The sequence below is a fragment of the Doryrhamphus excisus genome, chromosome 3, assembly GCF_030265055.1.
Source record: "Doryrhamphus excisus isolate RoL2022-K1 chromosome 3, RoL_Dexc_1.0, whole genome shotgun sequence".
Classification (NCBI taxonomy): domain Eukaryota; kingdom Metazoa; phylum Chordata; class Actinopteri; order Syngnathiformes; family Syngnathidae; genus Doryrhamphus; species Doryrhamphus excisus.
In genome coordinates, this window is record NC_080468.1 from 30,900,004 (window position 1) to 30,922,783 (window position 22,780).

At 50.7% G+C, this 22,780-nt stretch overlaps 10 non-coding genes and 2 pseudogenes across 10 annotated transcripts; 6 read left to right on the top strand and 6 right to left on the bottom strand.

Moving 5' to 3' along the window:
• Positions 1-898: 898 nt before the first annotated feature.
• Positions 899-1,089, top strand: LOC131126923 (U2 spliceosomal RNA). Its single transcript, XR_009129438.1, has one exon. It is a non-coding gene; the product is annotated as a U2 spliceosomal RNA (small nuclear RNA).
• A 1,094-nt stretch (positions 1,090-2,183) lies between these two features.
• Positions 2,184-2,347, bottom strand: LOC131126832 (U1 spliceosomal RNA). The gene has a single exon (XR_009129350.1). It is a non-coding gene; the product is annotated as a U1 spliceosomal RNA (small nuclear RNA).
• Positions 2,348-3,287: 940 nt separating this feature from the next.
• LOC131126924 (U2 spliceosomal RNA) lies at positions 3,288-3,478 on the top strand. Its single transcript, XR_009129439.1, has one exon. It is a non-coding gene; the product is annotated as a U2 spliceosomal RNA (small nuclear RNA).
• Positions 3,479-4,572: 1,094 nt separating this feature from the next.
• On the bottom strand, positions 4,573-4,736 carry LOC131126833 (U1 spliceosomal RNA). Its single transcript, XR_009129351.1, has one exon. It is a non-coding gene; the product is annotated as a U1 spliceosomal RNA (small nuclear RNA).
• Positions 4,737-8,491: 3,755 nt separating this feature from the next.
• On the top strand, positions 8,492-8,672 carry LOC131126958 (U2 spliceosomal RNA; annotated as a pseudogene).
• Positions 8,673-9,766: 1,094 nt separating this feature from the next.
• Positions 9,767-9,930, bottom strand: LOC131126835 (U1 spliceosomal RNA). Its single transcript, XR_009129353.1, has one exon. It is a non-coding gene; the product is annotated as a U1 spliceosomal RNA (small nuclear RNA).
• Positions 9,931-10,870: 940 nt separating this feature from the next.
• Positions 10,871-11,061, top strand: LOC131126913 (U2 spliceosomal RNA). The gene has a single exon (XR_009129428.1). It is a non-coding gene; the product is annotated as a U2 spliceosomal RNA (small nuclear RNA).
• Positions 11,062-12,159: 1,098 nt separating this feature from the next.
• Positions 12,160-12,323, bottom strand: LOC131126836 (U1 spliceosomal RNA). The gene has a single exon (XR_009129354.1). It is a non-coding gene; the product is annotated as a U1 spliceosomal RNA (small nuclear RNA).
• Positions 12,324-13,259: 936 nt separating this feature from the next.
• Positions 13,260-13,450, top strand: LOC131126926 (U2 spliceosomal RNA). Its single transcript, XR_009129441.1, has one exon. It is a non-coding gene; the product is annotated as a U2 spliceosomal RNA (small nuclear RNA).
• Positions 13,451-14,548: 1,098 nt separating this feature from the next.
• Positions 14,549-14,712, bottom strand: LOC131126837 (U1 spliceosomal RNA). Its single transcript, XR_009129355.1, has one exon. It is a non-coding gene; the product is annotated as a U1 spliceosomal RNA (small nuclear RNA).
• Positions 14,713-21,039: 6,327 nt separating this feature from the next.
• On the top strand, positions 21,040-21,213 carry LOC131126974 (U2 spliceosomal RNA; annotated as a pseudogene).
• A 1,094-nt stretch (positions 21,214-22,307) lies between these two features.
• Positions 22,308-22,471, bottom strand: LOC131126838 (U1 spliceosomal RNA). The gene has a single exon (XR_009129356.1). It is a non-coding gene; the product is annotated as a U1 spliceosomal RNA (small nuclear RNA).
• Between the last annotated feature and the right edge of the window lie 309 nt (positions 22,472-22,780).

The following is a 22,780-nucleotide window of genomic DNA, read 5'->3' on the forward strand; positions in this document are numbered from 1 at the left end:
TGCCACATGCTAAGTGGTGGTCTCATCAGGTCGCCCGCAACAAGCCCAGCCACTGGACCTGTGTCCAAATTCAGAGAACGTACTCTGGTTGTCTCAAGGAGTCGGTCTGTGTGGCTCTCGTGTGACTTCATTCTGAGCAAAGGCAGCGGCAGCAAGTGGCTTAGTGCAGTTGCTGCAGACGTTCAATGGGGAGACTGGAGTACTGACTCCACGTGCCTAGTCACACCATGTAACATGAGAGGCCAATATGTTTAACCCTGACGCGTGTAGACATGCGAGGTCGTCATGAGTCAGTGGGTTGTCAGGTTCAAACTCCTGTGACACTTGTAAAAAAACACTCAAATGCAGGAATACAGAAGAGGCAGACAACAATATTCAAAGTTACTCGCAGCGAGGACAGTGAAACCACATACCCAGTGGCATGCCGCTCCACTGTGAATATGCAGTTCACGCCCCTCTCGTTTTATTCTCTTTCAGGGGTCCCCTACGGCATGGTCGTGCAAAACTGGGGGGAGGCAGTTGTGCAAGCTGTGTCTGTTTGTCTATGTGTGTGTGTGTGTGTGTGTGTGTGTGTGAGAGAGAGAGTAATTACTTTCATTGTTTTACGAGTTCTTTTCTTGACACATTCTTGCAGGATTAACGTGAACATCTGCAGGGTCGCTGTTGGCGCTTCCAGGCACCTCCAGGACCCGGGGCTCGCTGGGGGTCTCCGATCAGGGTCACGGGCACATTTCTTCTTCAGCACATTCAAACACTTTCTATTGTCTAAGTGAATGGATATAAGGGTGATAACTGACGCTATGTTTGTTCCGTCTACATTTTATTCGAACATGCGTGCAACCGGTCCTTTAGCTTGTCATGCCGGAAGTGCCCTCCTCCCCTACGAGCGCCCATCGGCATCGCTTCTCGGCCTTTTGGCTAAGATCAAGTGTAGTATCTGTTCTTATCAGTTTAATATCTGATACGTCCCCCAACAGGGGACTAAATATTAAATTGCTTTTTGGAACACGGAGCTGCGATTGGGGCTTGCGCCATCCGCTCCACGCATCGACCTGGTATTGCAGCGCTTCCAGGAACGGTGCACTTCTCCTTCTTGTGTAAACAGCAACAGCAGACTCTGGCGGGGTGCATCTTGTGGATGATGCTGAAAGAAATGCACTGAACGTGCTCACGTTTGGTGCCCCCTGAGCAGTAATTCTGCAGAGGAAATGGCTCGTGGTAGCGGGGCACTGTGTCTGCGCACTCCGTGGACCCCGTTTCCCTCGCAGCAGCCGGTCTCCAGAGGGTGTCAGCCACTTTTTGTCAGCCTTGCCTCCTGCAGTCTCCCACCGGCTCCTGATGCTCAGGTTTCGTGCGCGCTTCCCGGGGCCCTGTGAGTGTCGCATTGATCAACCGCTGGATGGAATCTGACACGATGATCTTGTCTGGTGGAGGCCTTCCAAGTTTCCTCCACAAACCAGTGGCATAAGGGGCTTTTCCGTCTTCCGTTTGGCTTCTCAGGGTCGGGTTTGGTGGCCCTTTGTGTGTTGGCTATGACAAAAAAAGGAAAAAAAACAAAAACAAAAACCACGTGGGATAGCCACAGGCGGTCAGAGCCTGTAAATTGTGCGTCTGCCACCCTCGGTGAGTGAGTGACCCGGTATTTTCGGCTCTCTTGTTTGCGCTTCTGACAGCTTCTGGCTCGGGTTCCAGTGGGCGAAGGGACTCAAAGTGCAGGAGCTGGCCTGTGCGGGTAGGTTTACCATGAACCACAATGTTGTGGCTTCCATCTTGGGTGTCGCTGCTTGCCTTCCTTGGACATAAAGATCCGAAGCAGTTGCCTCTGCGGCTGGGAAGGCCGCTGAGAGCGACATCAGCAATTTGAGCCGCTTCCGCTTGAGTTGGACGGTTGTTTCTGACGGCCACCTGGTCCACTGTGGCCAGTGGTTCCGGTGTGCTGGTAAAGTGGAGGCGCTTGGCCGACCCCCCTTTCTCTGCCTGGTTGCCGTTTTTCATTGAGGTTTCCTGACTGAGAGCAGATCGGCCTCTCGGCTGGTTGGTTGGTTGTCTCCCGCGGACGGGCAGACCTTTCCAGCAAGCGTTGGTAGTGCTGGCCTGGTCGTTTCTTGCTCGAGTCCGGCTGCACTCGCAAGCCAAGGAGCTCGGCACGGCGCTGCACCTGCCTCTTGTTTTAAACACGGGATCAGGGGAGAGCGCGAACGCAGTCCCCCACTATCACAAATTATGCAGTCGAGATTCCCACATTTGGGGAATTCGCAGAGGTCAGCTCAGCCCATGTGCAATGGCTGAGCCTCGCCCTGGGTGAACCACCTTCTTGATCATGGTATCTCCCCTGCCAGGTAAGTATGAATTGGAGCGGTCTCGCCCGGAGGAGTCTCTCGCACATGCCACATGCTAAGTGGTGGTCTCATCAGGTCGCCCGCAACAAGCCCAGCCACTGGACCTGTGTCCAAATTCAGAGAACGTACTCTGGTTGTCTCAAGGAGTCGGTCTGTGTGGCTCTCGTGTGACTTCATTCTGAGCAAAGGCAGCGGCAGCAAGTGGCTTAGTGCAGTTGCTGCAGACGTTCAATGGGGAGACTGGAGTACTGACTCCACGTGCCTAGTCACACCATGTAACATGAGAGGCCAATATGTTTAACCCTGACGCGTGTAGACATGCGAGGTCGTCATGAGTCAGTGGGTTGTCAGGTTCAAACTCCTGTGACACTTGTAAAAAAACACACTCAAATGCAGGAATACAGAAGAGACAGACAACAATATTCAAAGTTACTCGCAGCGAGGACAGTGAAACCACATACCCAGTGGCATGCCGCTCCACTGTGAATATGCAGTTCACGCCCCTCTCGTTTTATTCTCTTTCAGGGGTCCCCTACGGCATGGTCGTGCAAAACTGGGGGGAGGCAGTTGTGCAAGCTGTGTCTGTTTGTCTATGTGTGTGTGTGTGTGTGTGTGTGTGTGTGTGTGAGAGAGAGTAATTACTTTCATTGTTTTACGAGTTCTTTTCTTGACACATTCTTGCAGGATTAACGTGAACATCTGCAGGGTCGCTGTTGGCGCTTCCAGGCACCTCCAGGACCCGGGGCTCGCTGGGGGTCTCCGATCAGGGTCACGGGCACATTTCTTCTTCAGCACATTCAAACACTTTCTATTGTCTAAGCGAATGGATATAAGGGTGATAACTGACGCTATGTTTGTTCCGTCTACATTTTATTCGAACATGCGTGCAACCGGTCCTTTAGCTTGTCATGCCGGAAGTGCCCTCCTCCCCTACGAGCGCCCATCGGCATCGCTTCTCGGCCTTTTGGCTAAGATCAAGTGTAGTATCTGTTCTTATCAGTTTAATATCTGATACGTCCCCCAACAGGGGACTAAATATTAAATTGCTTTTTGGAACACGGAGCTGCGATTGGGGCTTGCGCCATCCGCTCCACGCATCGACCTGGTATTGCAGCGCTTCCAGGAACGGTGCACTTCTCCTTCTTGTGTAAACAGCAACAGCAGACTCTGGCGGGGTGCATCTTGTGGATGATGCTGAAAGAAATGCACTGAACGTGCTCACGTTTGGTGCCCCCTGAGCAGTAATTCTGCAGAGGAAATGGCTCGTGGTAGCGGGGCACTGTGTCTGCGCACTCCGTGGACCCCCTTTCCCTCGCAGCAGCCGGTCTCCAGAGGGTGTCAGCCACTTTTTGTCAGCCTTGCCTCCTGCAGTCTCCCACCGGCTCCTGATGCTCAGGTTTCGTGCGCGCTTCCCGGGGCCCTGTGAGTGTCGCATTGATCAACCGCTGGATGGAATCTGACACGATGATCTTGTCTGGTGGAGGCCTTCCAAGTTTCCTCCACAAACCAGTGGCATAAGGGGCTTTTCCGTCTTCCGTTTGGCTTCTCAGGGTCGGGTTTGGTGGCCCTTTGTGTGTTGGCTATGACAAAAAAAGGAAAAAAAACAAAAACAAAAACCACGTGGGATAGCCACAGGCGGTCAGAGCCTGTAAATTGTGCGTCTGCCACCCTCGGTGAGTGAGTGACCCGGTATTTTCGGCTCTCTTGTTTGCGCTTCTGACAGCTTCTGGCTCGGGTTCCAGTGGGCGAAGGGACTCAAAGTGCAGGAGCTGGCCTGTGCGGGTAGGTTTACCATGAACCACAATGTTGTGGCTTCCATCTTGGGTGTCGCTGCTTGCCTTCCTTGGACATAAAGATCCGAAGCAGTTGCCTCTGCGGCTGGGAAGGCCGCTGAGAGCGACATCAGCAATTTGAGCCGCTTCCGCTTGAGTTGGACGGTTGTTTCTGACGGCCACCTGGTCCACTGTGGCCAGTGGTTCCGGTGTGCTGGTAAAGTGGAGGCGCTTGGCCGACCCCCCTTTCTCTGCCTGGTTGCCGTTTTTCATTGAGGTTTCCTGACTGAGAGCAGATCGGCCTCTCGGCTGGTTGGTTGGTTGTCTCCCGCGGACGGGCAGACCTTTCCAGCAAGCGTTGGTAGTGCTGGCCTGGTCGTTTCTTGCTCGAGTCCGGCTGCACTCGCAAGCCAAGGAGCTCGGCACGGCGCTGCACCTGCCTCTTGTTTTAAACACGGGATCAGGGGAGAGCGCGAACGCAGTCCCCCACTATCACAAATTATGCAGTCGAGATTCCCACATTTGGGGAATTCGCAGAGGTCAGCTCAGCCCATGTGCAATGGCTGAGCCTCGCCCTGGGTGAACCACCTTCTTGATCATGGTATCTCCCCTGCCAGGTAAGTATGAATTGGAGCGGTCTCGCCCGGAGGAGTCTCTCGCACATGCCACATGCTAAGTGGTGGTCTCATCAGGTCGCCCGCAACAAGCCCAGCCACTGGACCTGTGTCCAAATTCAGAGAACGTACTCTGGTTGTCTCAAGGAGTCGGTCTGTGTGGCTCTCGTGTGACTTCATTCTGAGCAAAGGCAGCGGCAGCAAGTGGCTTAGTGCAGTTGCTGCAGACGTTCAATGGGGAGACTGGAGTACTGACTCCACGTGCCTAGTCACACCATGTAACATGAGAGGCCAATATGTTTAACCCTGACGCGTGTAGACATGCGAGGTCGTCATGAGTCAGTGGGTTGTCAGGTTCAAACTCCTGTGACACTTGTAAAAAAACACTCAAACGCAGGAATACAGAAGAGGCAGACAACAATATTCAAAGTTACTCGCAGCGAGGACAGTGAAACCACATACCCAGTGGCATGCCGCTCCACTGTGAATATGCAGTTCACGCCCCTCTCGTTTTATTCTCTTTCAGGGGTCCCCTACGGCATGGTCGTGCAAAACTGGGGGGAGGCAGTTGTGCAAGCTGTGTCTGTTTGTCTATGTGTGTGTGTGTGTGTGTGTGTGTGAGAGAGAGAGTAATTACTTTCATTGTTTTACGAGTTCTTTTCTTGACACATTCTTGCAGGATTAACGTGAACATCTGCAGGGTCGCTGTTGGCGCTTCCAGGCACCTCCAGGACCCGGGGCTCGCTGGGGGTCTCCGATCAGGGTCACGGGCACATTTCTTCTTCAGCACATTCAAACACTTTCTATTGTCTAAGTGAATGGATATAAGGGTGATAACTGACGCTATGTTTGTTCCGTCTACATTTTATTCGAACATGCGTGCAACCGGTCCTTTAGCTTGTCATGCCGGAAGTGCCCTCCTCCCCTACGAGCGCCCATCGGCATCGCTTCTCGGCCTTTTGGCTAAGACTGCGGTCACCTCCTTTGGGTGGAGAATTGTATGCTTCAGGTGCATAGAATTCTGCCAACATTCGGGAGGAAATTTCCTACGCTTTTCAGTGTATTTTAACTTTTCTTATTCCCGCAGCAGTGCAAGGTAAGTTTGGTTTTTTGTATTTATTGCTTTTTTAAGTATTTATTTGTTTTAACTCTCTTATTGAGCAGGAAAATTTCAGTTGGTGGTGCCTCCACCATGTCGGCCAGCTATGCCGGTATGCGGAGGCACCACAGTGTGCGTTTCACATATAAGGAAATGGAGGGTGAGTCACTGGGACTGTCCAGATTGGATTTTTCCAGAAAAATCATCCAAAAAATCCTTCAATTTAAACCTGATGACCTCAACTGCATTTTGGCACTGCCTTACAACAAAGGCTATGATGTAAGTTTCCAGTCTGCTGCAACTTTGAGAGAATTTTGGACGCGTTATGAAGATGTGAAATCCCAGTTGCCTGTGTTCAACGTTGAAAAACTGACTGACAATGCGGCTAAAACCGTTATTGTTAGAATGTTTAATGAGACAGTGACCGCAGATGACATTTGCTTTTGGCTGGGAAGATATTGCACGGTTAAAGGCCAGGCTATGAAGGTGAGGGATGAAGATGGCATCTGGAACTGTGCCTGGAGGGTCCCCATCCAGCAATGGCAGGACCCTCAGGGCTTCCAGGGTCTGAAACATCTCCCATCAATGATAGTTCTGGGAGAAAACCGAGGCTACATACACTACCAGGGTCAGCCCAAGCTCTGCCGCAAGTGTGGAGAGCACGGGCACCTGGCAGAGGCATGTCAGCAGACTGTGTGTCGGAAATGTAGAGAAATTGGACATACTTTTGAACAATGTACCAATGGCAGAAAGTGCAACCTCTGTGGAGACTCAAACCATCTCTTCAGAGACTGCCCGAAATCCTTTGCCAACAAGCTAAAGGCTGGAAAAGAACAGAAAAATGGAGAGGAAAATGCTGGGGCCAATATGGCTGTTGAGACCCAAAACAATTCAAATCTCCCGCCAAAACCTGTGATTGGAGGAGAAACAGGCGAGGCGGGACAGAGGGAGGGGCTTACAGAGGCCCCAGAATCCATGACTCAGAGTGGTCTGCTGGCAAGCGAAGGGTGCACTCACCTGGAAGTCAGCCTACCATCACCTGAATCTGAAGAAGAACCCATCCCACCAAGCGGCCAACAAGCAAAAAGACTAGCTTCAGAGCTGTCGGATTCCTCCGTTTTATCAGAGAAGCGGGGAAGGCCTGAGGCTCTCTCTGACAGTTCTTCACTGGAGGAGCCTCGAGTCTTCCCCTCGGGCTCCCCGAATGAATTGTCCTTTTTAAATATTGTTTTGCAGTCAACCCCTCGTGAGAAGCGAACTTTTAATGGCAGACTCCAGGAACGACCGACACCCAGACGCCGGCCGGGAAGGGAGGCTCTTCCCCTCCAACCCTCACCCACTGGAGTGAAGGAGGAGCCTCACTCACAAGAAATATCTTAACCACAGTGTAAATTTTAAAGCAGTTATTTAAATCTTACGCCATTTTATATTTTTTCAATTCAAGAATCATATCTGAAACTGTTTTAGGCGCAAGATACACATCATTGCACATGGAAAATGCTGTGGGCCCATCCAGTACTACCAAGACCAAAGCCTTGGTACGTTACTGGATGGGCTCCTACTTAAGAAAACTAAAACTGATTCCAACAGACCTAACGATACCTGTGGCTTTTAACTTACCACCGGCATATATATTTATAAGGACTTTTTAAAAAAACATTTTAATTTGGAAAGACAAACAGTTGACATTTTAAAAAATCATCGCTCTGTCATTTCTGTTGTGCAGGAGCGGGACCCAGTGAGTCCAGTGCGCGGGCTTGCATTCGGCGAGCCCACATCGGTTTGGCGCAACGTGAACCATCCTGCTCTCCCAGACAGACTTCGGGACCTGTCATGGATGGTGGCCCACGAGATCCTCCCAGTCAGGTCTGTTATGCACTCCCGAGGAATGTCAGCGAACCCAACTTGCCCCCGACCGGGTTGTGGCGCACCGGAGTCGGTGAGGCACCTCCTCTGGGAGTGCAGTGCTGCCGTAGACCTGTGGGCGACAGCCGGCGACCTAAATTTCCCGGACTTGCCAGCAAGGGAGGTCCTAAATGAAAAGCTTGTGCTCTACGGGGTGAGCCACCAGAAGTCAACCTACAAAGACTTCGGAAAGCAGTGGCTCACCCTCGCCGCCATCAAAGACGCCATCTGGACCTCCCGCAACTTGCTGGTAAGGAGGCACAGACAGATCCCCCCCGTGGCTGTGATCCGAATGGCTGCAGCAACCCTGGCAGCTGCAAGCGGCAGGCCAAGGACACAGCCACAAAGAAGAATCGTCTGTGCCCACCCGGAGGTGGCACCCGGAGCTTCACGGAAAAGGTCTCGGCAGCGGCAGCCTGACTCTCCGAGAGAAGAAGGAGGAGACAGAGAAGACGGATAAGGATCTGAGGGTACCCTGACAGTGTCCTGGAGATTAGCTGTCTGGGAGAGTGGGATGTAGAGACCATTGATAAGGACTCACTGCGCTCCTGTACAACAGAAGACATTGAAGCTTCTTTTTTATGATATTTTAAAATGTTTTGTACAAATTTTACACATTTTATTGCCCACAGCACTAGTTTTTAACGAAAACAAAAAGTTAATTGAACACTTTTATATTAAATGTGGTGTGTATTTTACATTTTTTTAAAGGGCAGTTTTCAAAAATAATGAAATGTGGTGAAATTTTGTATTAGTGACAATAAACAGTTTCAAAAAAAAAAAAAAAAAATCTGTTCTTATCAGTTTAATATCTGATACGTCCCCCAACAGGGGACTAAATATTAAATTGCTTTTTGGAACACGGAGCTGCGATTGGGGCTTGCGCCATCCGCTCCACGCATCGACCTGGTATTGCAGCGCTTCCAGGAACGGTGCACTTCTCCTTCTTGTGTAAACAGCAACAGCAGACTCTGGCGGGGTGCATCTTGTGGATGATGCTGAAAGAAATGCACTGAACGTGCTCACGTTTGGTGCCCCCTGAGCAGTAATTCTGCAGAGGAAATGGCTCGTGGTAGCGGGGCACTGTGTCTGCGCACTCCGTGGACCCCGTTTCCCTCGCAGCAGCCGGTCTCCAGAGGGTGTCAGCCACTTTTTGTCAGCCTTGCCTCCTGCAGTCTCCCACCGGCTCCTGATGCTCAGGTTTCGTGCGCGCTTCCCGGGGCCCTGTGAGTGTCGCATTGATCAACCGCTGGATGGAATCTGACACGATGATCTTGTCTGGTGGAGGCCTTCCAAGTTTCCTCCACAAACCAGTGGCATAAGGGGCTTTTCCGTCTTCCGTTTGGCTTCTCAGGGTCGGGTTTGGTGGCCCTTTGTGTGTTGGCTATGACAAAAAAAGGAAAAAAAACAAAAACAAAAACCACGTGGGATAGCCACAGGCGGTCAGAGCCTGTAAATTGTGCGTCTGCCACCCTCGGTGAGTGAGTGACCCGGTATTTTCGGCTCTCTTGTTTGCGCTTCTGACAGCTTCTGGCTCGGGTTCCAGTGGGCGAAGGGACTCAAAGTGCAGGAGCTGGCCTGTGCGGGTAGGTTTACCATGAACCACAATGTTGTGGCTTCCATCTTGGGTGTCGCTGCTTGCCTTCCTTGGACATAAAGATCCGAAGCAGTTGCCTCTGCGGCTGGGAAGGCCGCTGAGAGCGACATCAGCAATTTGAGCCGCTTCCGCTTGAGTTGGACGGTTGTTTCTGACGGCCACCTGGTCCACTGTGGCCAGTGGTTCCGGTGTGCTGGTAAAGTGGAGGCGCTTGGCCGACCCCCCTTTCTCTGCCTGGTTGCCGTTTTTCATTGAGGTTTCCTGACTGAGAGCAGATCGGCCTCTCGGCTGGTTGGTTGGTTGTCTCCCGCGGACGGGCAGACCTTTCCAGCAAGCGTTGGTAGTGCTGGCCTGGTCGTTTCTTGCTCGAGTCCGGCTGCACTCGCAAGCCAAGGAGCTCGGCACGGCGCTGCACCTGCCTCTTGTTTTAAACACGGGATCAGGGGAGAGCGCGAACGCAGTCCCCCACTATCACAAATTATGCAGTCGAGATTCCCACATTTGGGGAATTCGCAGAGGTCAGCTCAGCCCATGTGCAATGGCTGAGCCTCGCCCTGGGTGAACCACCTTCTTGATCATGGTATCTCCCCTGCCAGGTAAGTATGAATTGGAGCGGTCTCGCCCGGAGGAGTCTCTCGCACATGCCACATGCTAAGTGGTGGTCTCATCAGGTCGCCCGCAACAAGCCCAGCCACTGGACCTGTGTCCAAATTCAGAGAACGTACTCTGGTTGTCTCAAGGAGTCGGTCTGTGTGGCTCTCGTGTGACTTCATTCTGAGCAAAGGCAGCGGCAGCAAGTGGCTTAGTGCAGTTGCTGCAGACGTTCAATGGGGAGACTGGAGTACTGACTCCACGTGCCTAGTCACACCATGTAACATGAGAGGCCAATATGTTTAACCCTGACGCGTGTAGACATGCGAGGTCGTCATGAGTCAGTGGGTTGTCAGGTTCAAACTCCTGTGACACTTGTAAAAAAACACACTCAAATGCAGGAATACAGAAGAGACAGACAACAATATTCAAAGTTACTCGCAGCGAGGACAGTGAAACCACATACCCAGTGGCATGCCGCTCCACTGTGAATATGCAGTTCACGCCCCTCTCGTTTTATTCTCTTTCAGGGGTCCCCTACGGCATGGTCGTGCAAAACTGGGGGGAGGCAGTTGTGCAAGCTGTGTCTGTTTGTCTATGTGTGTGTGTGTGTGTGTGTGTGTGTGTGTGTGAGAGAGAGTAATTACTTTCATTGTTTTACGAGTTCTTTTCTTGACACATTCTTGCAGGATTAACGTGAACATCTGCAGGGTCGCTGTTGGCGCTTCCAGGCACCTCCAGGACCCGGGGCTCGCTGGGGGTCTCCGATCAGGGTCACGGGCACATTTCTTCTTCAGCACATTCAAACACTTTCTATTGTCTAAGCGAATGGATATAAGGGTGATAACTGACGCTATGTTTGTTCCGTCTACATTTTATTCGAACATGCGTGCAACCGGTCCTTTAGCTTGTCATGCCGGAAGTGCCCTCCTCCCCTACGAGCGCCCATCGGCATCGCTTCTCGGCCTTTTGGCTAAGATCAAGTGTAGTATCTGTTCTTATCAGTTTAATATCTGATACGTCCCCCAACAGGGGACTAAATATTAAATTGCTTTTTGGAACAGGGAGCTGCGATTGGGGCTTGCGCCATCCGCTCCACGCATCGACCTGGTATTGCAGCGCTTCCAGGAACGGTGCACTTCTCCTTCTTGTGTAAACAGCAACAGCAGACTCTGGCGGGGTGCATCTTGTGGATGATGCTGAAAGAAATGCACTGAACGTGCTCACGTTTGGTGCCCCCTGAGCAGTAATTCTGCAGAGGAAATGGCTCGTGGTAGCGGGGCACTGTGTCTGCGCACTCCGTGGACCCCGTTTCCCTCGCAGCAGCCGGTCTCCAGAGGGTGTCAGCCACTTTTTGTCAGCCTTGCCTCCTGCAGTCTCCCACCGGCTCCTGATGCTCAGGTTTCGTGCGCGCTTCCCGGGGCCCTGTGAGTGTCGCATTGATCAACCGCTGGATGGAATCTGACACGATGATCTTGTCTGGTGGAGGCCTTCCAAGTTTCCTCCACAAACCAGTGGCATAAGGGGCTTTTCCGTCTTCCGTTTGGCTTCTCAGGGTCGGGTTTGGTGGCCCTTTGTGTGTTGGCTATGACAAAAAAAGGAAAAAAAACAAAAACAAAAACCACGTGGGATAGCCACAGGCGGTCAGAGCCTGTAAATTGTGCGTCTGCCACCCTCGGTGAGTGAGTGACCCGGTATTTTCGGCTCTCTTGTTTGCGCTTCTGACAGCTTCTGGCTCGGGTTCCAGTGGGCGAAGGGACTCAAAGTGCAGGAGCTGGCCTGTGCGGGTAGGTTTACCATGAACCACAATGTTGTGGCTTCCATCTTGGGTGTCGCTGCTTGCCTTCCTTGGACATAAAGATCCGAAGCAGTTGCCTCTGCGGCTGGGAAGGCCGCTGAGAGCGACATCAGCAATTTGAGCCGCTTCCGCTTGAGTTGGACGGTTGTTTCTGACGGCCACCTGGTCCACTGTGGCCAGTGGTTCCGGTGTGCTGGTAAAGTGGAGGCGCTTGGCCGACGCCCCTTTCTCTGCCTGGTTGCCGTTTTTCATTGAGGTTTCCTGACTGAGAGCAGATCGGCCTCTCGGCTGGTTGGTTGGTTGGTTGTCTCCCGCGGACGGGCAGACCTTTCCAGCAAGCGTTGGTAGTGCTGGCCTGGTCGTTTCTTGCTCGAGTCCGGCTGCACTCGCAAGCCAAGGAGCTCGGCACGGCGCTGCACCTGCCTCTTGTTTTAAACACGGGATCAGGGGAGAGCGCGAACGCAGTCCCCCACTATCACAAATTATGCAGTCGAGATTCCCACATTTGGGGAATTCGCAGAGGTCAGCTCAGCCCATGTGCAATGGCTGAGCCTCGCCCTGGGTGAACCACCTTCTTGATCATGGTATCTCCCCTGCCAGGTAAGTATGAATTGGAGCGGTCTCGCCCGGAGGAGTCTCTCGCACATGCCACATGCTAAGTGGTGGTCTCATCAGGTCGCCCGCAACAAGCCCAGCCACTGGACCTGTGTCCAAATTCAGAGAACGTACTCTGGTTGTCTCAAGGAGTCGGTCTGTGTGGCTCTCGTGTGACTTCATTCTGAGCAAAGGCAGCGGCAGCAAGTGGCTTAGTGCAGTTGCTGCAGACGTTCAATGGGGAGACTGGAGCACTGACTCCACGTGCCTAGTCACACCATGTAACATGAGAGGCCAATATGTTTAACCCTGACGCGTGTAGACATGCGAGGTCGTCATGAGTCAGTGGGTTGTCAGGTTCAAACTCCTGTGACACTTGTAAAAAAACACTCAAATGCAGGAATACAGAAGAGGCAGACAACAATATTCAAAGTTACTCGCAGCGAGGACAGTGAAACCACATACCCAGTGGCATGCCGCTCCACTGTGAATATGCAGTTCACGCCCCTCTCGTTTTATTCTCTTTCAGGGGTCCCCTACGGCATGGTCGTGCAAAACTGGGGGGAGGCAGTTGTGCAAGCTGTGTCTGTTTGTCTATGTGTGTGTGTGTGTGTGTGTGTGTGTGTGAGAGAGAGAGTAATTACTTTCATTGTTTTACGAGTTCTTTTCTTGACACATTCTTGCAGGATTAACGTGAACATCTGCAGGGTCGCTGTTGGCGCTTCCAGGCACCTCCAGGACCCGGGGCTCGCTGGGGGTCTCCGATCAGGGTCACGGGCACATTTCTTCTTCAGCACATTCAAACACTTTCTATTGTCTAAGTGAATGGATATAAGGGTGATAACTGACGCTATGTTTGTTCCGTCTACATTTTATTCGAACATGCGTGCAACCGGTCCTTTAGCTTGTCATGCCGGAAGTGCCCTCCTCCCCTACGAGCGCCCATCGGCATCGCTTCTCGGCCTTTTGGCTAAGATCAAGTGTAGTATCTGTTCTTATCAGTTTAATATCTGATACGTCCCCCAACAGGGGACTAAATATTAAATTGCTTTTTGGAACACGGAGCTGCGATTGGGGCTTGCGCCATCCGCTCCACGCATCGACCTGGTATTGCAGCGCTTCCAGGAACGGTGCACTTCTCCTTCTTGTGTAAACAGCAACAGCAGACTCTGGCGGGGTGCATCTTGTGGATGATGCTGAAAGAAATGCACTGAACGTGCTCACGTTTGGTGCCCCCTGAGCAGTAATTCTGCAGAGGAAATGGCTCGTGGTAGCGGGGCACTGTGTCTGCGCACTCCGTGGACCCCGTTTCCCTCGCAGCAGCCGGTCTCCAGAGGGTGTCAGCCACTTTTTGTCAGCCTTGCCTCCTGCAGTCTCCCACCGGCTCCTGATGCTCAGGTTTCGTGCGCGCTTCCCGGGGCCCTGTGAGTGTCGCATTGATCAACCGCTGGATGGAATCTGACACGATGATCTTGTCTGGTGGAGGCCTTCCAAGTTTCCTCCACAAACCAGTGGCATAAGGGGCTTTTCCGTCTTCCGTTTGGCTTCTCAGGGTCGGGTTTGGTGGCCCTTTGTGTGTTGGCTATGACAAAAAAAGGAAAAAAAACAAAAACAAAAACCACGTGGGATAGCCACAGGCGGTCAGAGCCTGTAAATTGTGCGTCTGCCACCCTCGGTGAGTGAGTGACCCGGTATTTTCGGCTCTCTTGTTTGCGCTTCTGACAGCTTCTGGCTCGGGTTCCAGTGGGCGAAGGGACTCAAAGTGCAGGAGCTGGCCTGTGCGGGTAGGTTTACCATGAACCACAATGTTGTGGCTTCCATCTTGGGTGTCGCTGCTTGCCTTCCTTGGACATAAAGATCCGAAGCAGTTGCCTCTGCGGCTGGGAAGGCCGCTGAGAGCGACATCAGCAATTTGAGCCGCTTCCGCTTGAGTTGGACGGTTGTTTCTGACGGCCACCTGGTCCACTGTGGCCAGTGGTTCCGGTGTGCTGGTAAAGTGGAGGCGCTTGGCCGACGCCCCTTTCTCTGCCTGGTTGCCGTTTTTCATTGAGGTTTCCTGACTGAGAGCAGATCGGCCTCTCGGCTGGTTGGTTGGTTGGTTGTCTCCCGCGGACGGGCAGACCTTTCCAGCAAGCGTTGGTAGTGCTGGCCTGGTCGTTTCTTGCTCGAGTCCGGCTGCACTCGCAAGCCAAGGAGCTCGGCACGGCGCTGCACCTGCCTCTTGTTTTAAACACGGGATCAGGGGAGAGCGCGAACGCAGTCCCCCACTATCACAAATTATGCAGTCGAGATTCCCACATTTGGGGAATTCGCAGAGGTCAGCTCAGCCCATGTGCAATGGCTGAGCCTCGCCCTGGGTGAACCACCTTCTTGATCATGGTATCTCCCCTGCCAGGTAAGTATGAATTGGAGCGGTCTCGCCCGGAGGAGTCTCTCGCACATGCCACATGCTAAGTGGTGGTCTCATCAGGTCGCCCGCAACAAGCCCAGCCACTGGACCTGTGTCCAAATTCAGAGAACGTACTCTGGTTGTCTCAAGGAGTCGGTCTGTGTGGCTCTCGTGTGACTTCATTCTGAGCAAAGGCAGCGGCAGCAAGTGGCTTAGTGCAGTTGCTGCAGACGTTCAATGGGGAGACTGGAGCACTGACTCCACGTGCCTAGTCACACCATGTAACATGAGAGGCCAATATGTTTAACCCTGACGCGTGTAGACATGCGAGGTCGTCATGAGTCAGTGGGTTGTCAGGTTCAAACTCCTGTGACACTTGTAAAAAAACACTCAAACGCAGGAATACAGAAGAGGCAGACAACAATATTCAAAGTTACTCGCAGCGAGGACAGTGAAACCACATACCCAGTGGCATGCCGCTCCACTGTGAATATGCAGTTCACGCCCCTCTCGTTTTATTCTCTTTCAGGGGTCCCCTACGGCATGGTCGTGCAAAACTGGGGGGAGGCAGTTGTGCAAGCTGTGTCTGTTTGTCTATGTGTGTGTGTGTGTGTGTGTGTGTGTGTGTGAGAGAGAGTAATTACTTTCATTGTTTTACGAGTTCTTTTCTTGACACATTCTTGCAGGATTAACGTGAACATCTGCAGGGTCGCTGTTGGCGCTTCCAGGCACCTCCAGGACCCGGGGCTCGCTGGGGGTCTCCGATCAGGGTCACGGGCACATTTCTTCTTCAGCACATTCAAACACTTTCTATTGTCTAAGTGAATGGATATAAGGGTGATAACTGACGCTATGTTTGTTCCGTCTACATTTTATTCGAACATGCGTGCAACCGGTCCTTTAGCTTGTCATGCCGGAAGTGCCCTCCTCCCCTACGAGCGCCCATCGGCATCGCTTCTCGGCCTTTTGGCTAAGACTGCGGTCACCTCCTTTGGGTGGAGAATTGTATGCTTCAGGTGCATAGAATTCTGCCAACATTCGGGAGGGAATTTCCTACGCTTTTCAGTGTATATTAACTTTTCTTATTCCCGCAGCAGTGCAAGGTAAGTTTTATTTTTTGTATTTATTGCTTTTTTAAGTATTTATTTGTTTTAAATCTCTCATTGAGCAGGAAAATTTCAGTTGGTGGTGCCTCCACCATGTCGGCCAGCTATGCCGGTATGCGGAGGCACCACAGTGTGCGTTTCACATATAAGGAAATGGAGGGTGAGTCACTGGGACTGTCCAGATTGGATTTTTCCAGAAAAATCATCCAAAAAATCCTTCAATTTAAACCTGATGACCTCAACTGCATTTTGGCACTGCCTTACAACAAAGGCTATGATGTAAGTTTCCAGTCTGCTGCAACTTTGAGAGAATTTTGGACGCGTTATGAAGATATGAAATCCCAGTTGCCTGTGTTCAACGTTGAAAAACTGACTGACAATGCGGCTAAAACCGTTATTGTTAGAATGTTTAATGAGACAGTGACCGCAGATGACATTTGCTTTTGGCTGGGAAGATATTGCACGGTTAAAGGCCAGGCTATGAAGGTGAGGGATGAAGACGGCATCTGGAACTGCGCCTGGAGGGTCCCCATCCAGCAATGGCAGGACCCTCAGGGCTTCCAGGGTCTGAAACATCTCCCATCAATGATAGTTCTGGGAGAAAACCGAGGCTACATACACTACCAGGGTCAGCCCAAGCTCTGCCGCAAGTGTGGAGAGCACGGGCACCTGGCAGAGGCATGTCAGCAGACTGTGTGTCGGAAATGTAGAGAAATTGGACATACTTTTGAACAATGTACCAATGGCAGAAAGTGCAACCTCTGTGGAGACTCAAACCATCTCTTCAGAGACTGCCCGAAATCCTTTGCCAACAAGCTAAAGGCTGGAAAAGAAAAGAGAAATGGAGAGGAAAATGCTGGGGCCAATATGGCTGTTGAGACCCAAAATAATTCAAATCTCCCGCCAAAACCTGTGATTGGAGGAGAAACAGGTGAGGCGGGACAGAGGGAGGGGCTTACAGAGGCCCCAGAATCCATGACTCAGAGTGGTCTGCTGGCAGGCGAAGAGTGCACTCACCTGGAAGTCAGCCTACCATCACCTGAATCTGAAGAAGAACCCATCCCACCAAGCGGCCAACAAGCAAAAAGACTAGCTTCAGAGCTGTCGGATTCCTCTGTTTTATCAGAGAAGCGGGGAAGGCCTGAGGCTCTCTCTGACAGTTCTTCACTGGAGGAGCCTCGAGTCTTCCCCTCGGACTCCCCGAATGAATTGTCCTTTTTAAATATTGTTTTGCAGTCAACCCCTCGTGAGAAGCGAACTTTTAATGGCAGACTCCAGGAACGACCGACACCCAGACGTCGGCCTGGAAGGGAGGCTCTTCCCCTCCAACCCTCACCCACTGGAGTGAAGGAGGAGCCTCACTCACAAGAAATCTCATAGTCACAGTATAAATTTTAGAGCAATTATTTAACTTTTAGGCCCTTTTAAGTTTGTTTTTTTAATTTTAAAAACATACTTATGACTCTCACCTTCTCTACCATCAATGTGAGAAGTGTGAAGTCGAAAGTTAGAGCTCAAAGTGTTTTATCCTTCCTTCAAACTTTTAAGTCAGATGTGTTTTTATTACAAGAATGTGGTTTGCCCTTTTTAACAAACTACAAGCAGTGGGAAGAAATGTGGCCACAAACATCCTTATGGAGTGGGTCAAATGAAAATAAAAATGATGGCGTGGCCATTTTAATTAAAAACCCACATGTCACGGTAAAGGGGAGCACTGTGGTGAGGGAAGGGCGAGCACTATTAACACATTTGACTTTTATGGGACAGGATTTTAACCTCTTAAATATTTATGGTTCTAACGACAAAAATGAAAGGTATGATTTTTTAGAAAACTTGCAGTCCCACATGCTAGGCCGGGTACCTTTTATAGTGGGTGGGGATTTTAATTGTATTTTAAGTAGGAAAGACAGAAAGGGGGTGGGGGAAGATTTTAAAGTAGATAAAACATCAGTTTTATTACAGGACATGAGTAGGGATTTTAACTTACATGACTGTTATAAAGCCATGCATCCCAGAGAGGAGGGCTTCACCTGGTTCAGTGGTGACAGCACCAGAGCCTCTCGCATAGATTATATATTCACACGGGACTGGGCCCCTACTGATGCTAGATTGACCCCTGTTTTCTTCTCTGACCACCTGGTTCTCACCTGCACTCTTTCGCTCCCGTCTGGTGCAGCGGTGGGAAGAGGTCTGTGGAAACTGAACTGCTCCCTGCTGGAAGATCAAGATTTGGTCAACCAGTACAGGGAGCGGTTCAGGGACTGGCAGACCCTTCAAGACTTGCATGAGTCACGAGCACAGTGGTGGGAAATGGTGAAGGCAAGGACCCGGACCTTTTTTAAAAAAGCAGGGCGAAAAAAATGTAATAAAGAAAAGAGATGCATGCTGGGACTGCAAAAACGTTTACAACGTTATTTTTACTTAACACAAAAAGGGCTGAATTTTAATGAAGAAATCAAACAGGTAAAAAATGAAATGGCTGCCTTAGCGGAAATTAAAAGTAAAGGGGTGCTTCTAAGGAGTAAGGAAAAAGAAATTGAAGAAGGAGAAAAATGTACCCGGTACTTCTTTAAAAAGATTATGAGCAAAGCAGGAGGTATTTTTAAATTAAAAAACAAAGACGGGTACATGGTGGAGACAAAAAATGAGATAAATGAAACGGTAGAATTCTTCTACCAAGAACTATATGAAATCAAAAATACAAACCCAGAGGTCATCTCAAGAGCACTAGATTTTATGGAAAAAACAGTGGATGAAAACATAGTTTTAACACAGGATTTTAGTCACGAAGAGTTAAATAAATGTATCAGGGCTTTTAAGAAAGGGAAGTCCCCCGGGGAGGATGGACTTCCCTTGGAATTTTATTTAACTTTTTGGGACATTTTAGCACCAGACTTACTCACTGTTTTTAATGAATTTGACCAAAGTAGCCGACTACCTGACAGTTTTAGAGTAGGGATAGTGACACTCCTTTACAAAACTAAAGACAAGACCGACTTGAAAAACTGGAGACCGATCACCCTTTTAAACTGTGACTGTAAACTTTTTAGCAAACTTTTAGCCACACGTATGACCATGGTTTTAGACGACTTGATCAACCCGGATCAAACCTGTGCCATCCCTGGGAGGAAGATCACAGACAGCCTCATGCTGATCCGTGACACCATCTGTCTTGCGAGAGACAGAAATATTCGGCTAGTAGTACTAAATTTAGACTTTGAGAAAGCCTTTGATCGGGTCTCGCACCAGTACCTTTTTAGGGTACTGCAAAAAGTGGGTTTTCCAAAAAGGTTCGTAGCGTGGGTGGGACTGCTGTACCAGGATATTACCAGCAAATTTGTGGTTAACGGGAATCTGACAAAAGCAGTTAAAATCAACTGTGGCGTCCGTCAGGGATGTCCGTTATCTGCCCTCCTGTATATTTTATGTATAGAACCCCTGGCACAGATTTTGAGAAGGGACAAATGGATCAACGGGGTGACTATTCCAGGGGGACTGACGACAAAATGCATTTTATACATGGACGATTTTAACATTTTATGCACAAATATTACATCAGTTAACAGAACACTGGACCTGACTGACTGGTTTGGAGGGGCCTCTGGGTCCAAACTCAATAGGGATAAGACCCAAGCCCAATTTTACGGACCCTGGACGGCAACAGAGAAAATAGGACTTCCCCTGACTGTGACACAGACTGACCAAAAAATACTGGGAATTAAATTTGGCAAGGAAGGGGGAGGGGAAACCAACTGGGGAGACGTGGTAGGGAAAGTGAGACAAAGACTGGGCTTTTGGGGACTAAGACAACTGACTTTAGAGGGAAAGGTTTTAATCATAAAAGCTGTGATTTTACCTTTGCTTTTACTGATCAGCTCTGTTTTTATCCCCAAAAGACATGTGCTTTTAGAACTAGATCGAGCCATTTTTTATTTCCTTTGGGGCTCCAAGTGGGAGAGAGTGAGAAGAGATACTCTCAAAAAGGCAAAAGAAAAAGGTGGAAAAGCAATACCAGATCTGAAACTGTTTTTAGGCGCAAGATACATAGCATTGCACCTGGAAAATGCAGTGGGCTCATCCAGTACTCCCAAGACCAAAGCCTTGGTACGATACTGGATGGGCTCCTACTTAAGAAAACTAAAACTGATTCCAACAGATCTAACGATACCTGTGGCTTTTAACTTACCACCGGCATATATATTTATAAGGACTTTTTTAAAACATTTTAATTTGGAAAGACAAACAGTTGACATTTTAAAAAATCATCGCTCTGTCATTTCTGTTGTGCAGGAGCGGGACCCAGTGAGTCCAGTGCGCGGGCTTGCATTCGGCGAGCCCACATCGGTTTGGCGCAACGTGAACCATCCTGCTCTTCCAAACAGACTTCGGGACCTGTCATGGATGGTGGCCCACGAGATCCTCCCAGTCAGGTCTGTTATGCACTCCCGAGGAATGTCAGCGAACCCAACTTGCCCCCGACCGGGTTGTGGCGCACCAGAGTCGGTGAGGCACCTCCTCTGGGAGTGCAGTGCTGCCGTAGACCTGTGGGCGACAGCCGGCGACCTAAATTTCCCGGACTTGCCAGCAAGGGAGGTCCTAAATGAACAGCTTGTGCTGTACGGGGTGAGCCACCAGAAGTCAACCGACAAAGACTTCGGAAAGCAGTGGCTCGCCCTCGCCGCCATCAAAGACGCCATCTGGACCTCCCGCAACTTGCTGGTAAGGAGGCACAGACAGATCCCCCCCGTGGCTGTGATCCGAATGGCTGCAGCAACCCTCACAGCTGCAAGCGGCGGGCCAAGGACACAGCCACAAAGAAGAATCGTCTGTGCCCACCCGGAGGTGGCACCCGGAGCTTCACGGAAAAGGTCTCGGCAGCGGCAGCCTGACTCTCCGAGAGAAGAAGGAGGAGAAAGAGAAGAAGGATAAGGATCTGAGGGTACCCCGACAGTGTCCTGGAGATTAGCTGTCTGGGAGAGTGGGATGTAGAGACTATTGATAAGGACTCACTGCGCTCCTGTAGAGCAGAAGACATTGAAGCTTCTTTTTTATGATATTTTAAAATGTTTTGTACAAATTTTACACATTTTACTGCCCACAGCACTAGTTTTTAACAAAAACAAAAGTTAATTGAACACTTTTATATTAAATGTGGTGTGTATTTTACCTTTTTTTTAAAGGGCAGTTTTCAAAAAAATAATGAAATGTGGTGAAATTTTGTATTAGTGTCAATAAACAGTTTCAAAAAAAAAAAAATCTTTTCTTATCAGTTTAATATCTGATACGTCCCCCAACAGGGGACTAAATATTAAATTGCTTTTTGGAACAGGGAGCTGCGATTGGGGCTTGCGCCATCCGCTCCACGCATCGACCTGGTATTGCAGCGCTTCCAGGAACGGTGCACTTCTCCTTCTTGTGTAAACAGCAACAGCAGACTCTGGCGGGGTGCATCTTGTGGATGATGCTGAAAGAAATGCACTGAACGTGCTCACGTTTGGTGCCCCCTGAGCAGTAATTCTGCAGAGGAAATGGCTCGTGGTAGCGGGGCACTGTGTCTGCGCACTCCGTGGACCCCGTTTCCCTCGCAGCAGCCGGTCTCCAGAGGGTGTCAGCCACTTTTTGTCAGCCTTGCCTCCTGCAGTCTCCCACCGGCTCCTGATGCTCAGGTTTCGTGCGCGCTTCCCGGGGCCCTGTGAGTGTCGCATTGATCAACTGCTGGATGGAATCTGACACGATGATCTTGTCTGGTGGAGGCCTTCCAAGTTTCCTCCACAAACCAGTGGCATAAGGGGCTTTTCCGTCTTCCGTTTGGCTTCTCAGGGTCGGGTTTGGTGGCCCTTTGTGTGTTGGCTATGACAAAAAAAGGAAAAAAAACAAAAACAAAAACCACGTGGGATAGCCACAGGCGGTCAGAGCCTGTAAATTGTGCGTCTGCCACCCTCGGTGAGTGAGTGACCCGGTATTTTCGGCTCTCTTGTTTGCGCTTCTGACAGCTTCTGGCTCGGGTTCCAGTGGGCGAAGGGACTCAAAGTGCAGGAGCTGGCCTGTGCGGGTAGGTTTACCATGAACCACAATGTTGTGGCTTCCATCTTGGGTGTCGCTGCTTGCCTTCCTTGGACATAAAGATCCGAAGCAGTTGCCTCTGCGGCTGGGAAGGCCGCTGAGAGCGACATCAGCAATTTGAGCCGCTTCCGCTTGAGTTGGACGGTTGTTTCTGACGGCCACCTGGTCCACTGTGGCCAGTGGTTCCGGTGTGCTGGTAAAGTGGAGGCGCTTGGCCGACGCCCCTTTCTCTGCCTGGTTGCCGTTTTTCATTGAGGTTTCCTGACTGAGAGCAGATCGGCCTCTCGGCTGGTTGGTTGGTTGTCTCCCGCGGACGGGCAGACCTTTCCAGCAAGCGTTGGTAGTGCTGGCCTGGTCGTTTCTTGCTCGAGTCCGGCTGCACTCGCAAGCCAAGGAGCTCGGCACGGCGCTGCACCTGCCTCTTGTTTTAAACACGGGATCAGGGGAGAGCGCGAACGCAGTCCCCCACTATCACAAATTATGCAGTCGAGATTCCCACATTTGGGGAATTCGCAGAGGTCAGCTCAGCCCATGTGCAATGGCTGAGCCTCGCCCTGGGTGAACCACCTTCTTGATCATGGTATCTCCCCTGCCAGGTAAGTATGAATTGGAGCGGTCTCGCCCGGAGGAGTCTCTCGCACATGCCACATGCTAAGTGGTGGTCTCATCAGGTCGCCCGCAACAAGCCCAGCCACTGGACCTGTGTCCAAATTCAGAGAACGTACTCTGGTTGTCTCAAGGAGTCGGTCTGTGTGGCTCTCGTGTGACTTCATTCTGAGCAAAGGCAGCGGCAGCAAGTGGCTTAGTGCAGTTGCTGCAGACGTTCAATGGGGAGACTGGAGTACTGACTCCACGTGCCTAGTCACACCATGTAACATGAGAGGCCAATATGTTTAACCCTGACGCGTGTAGA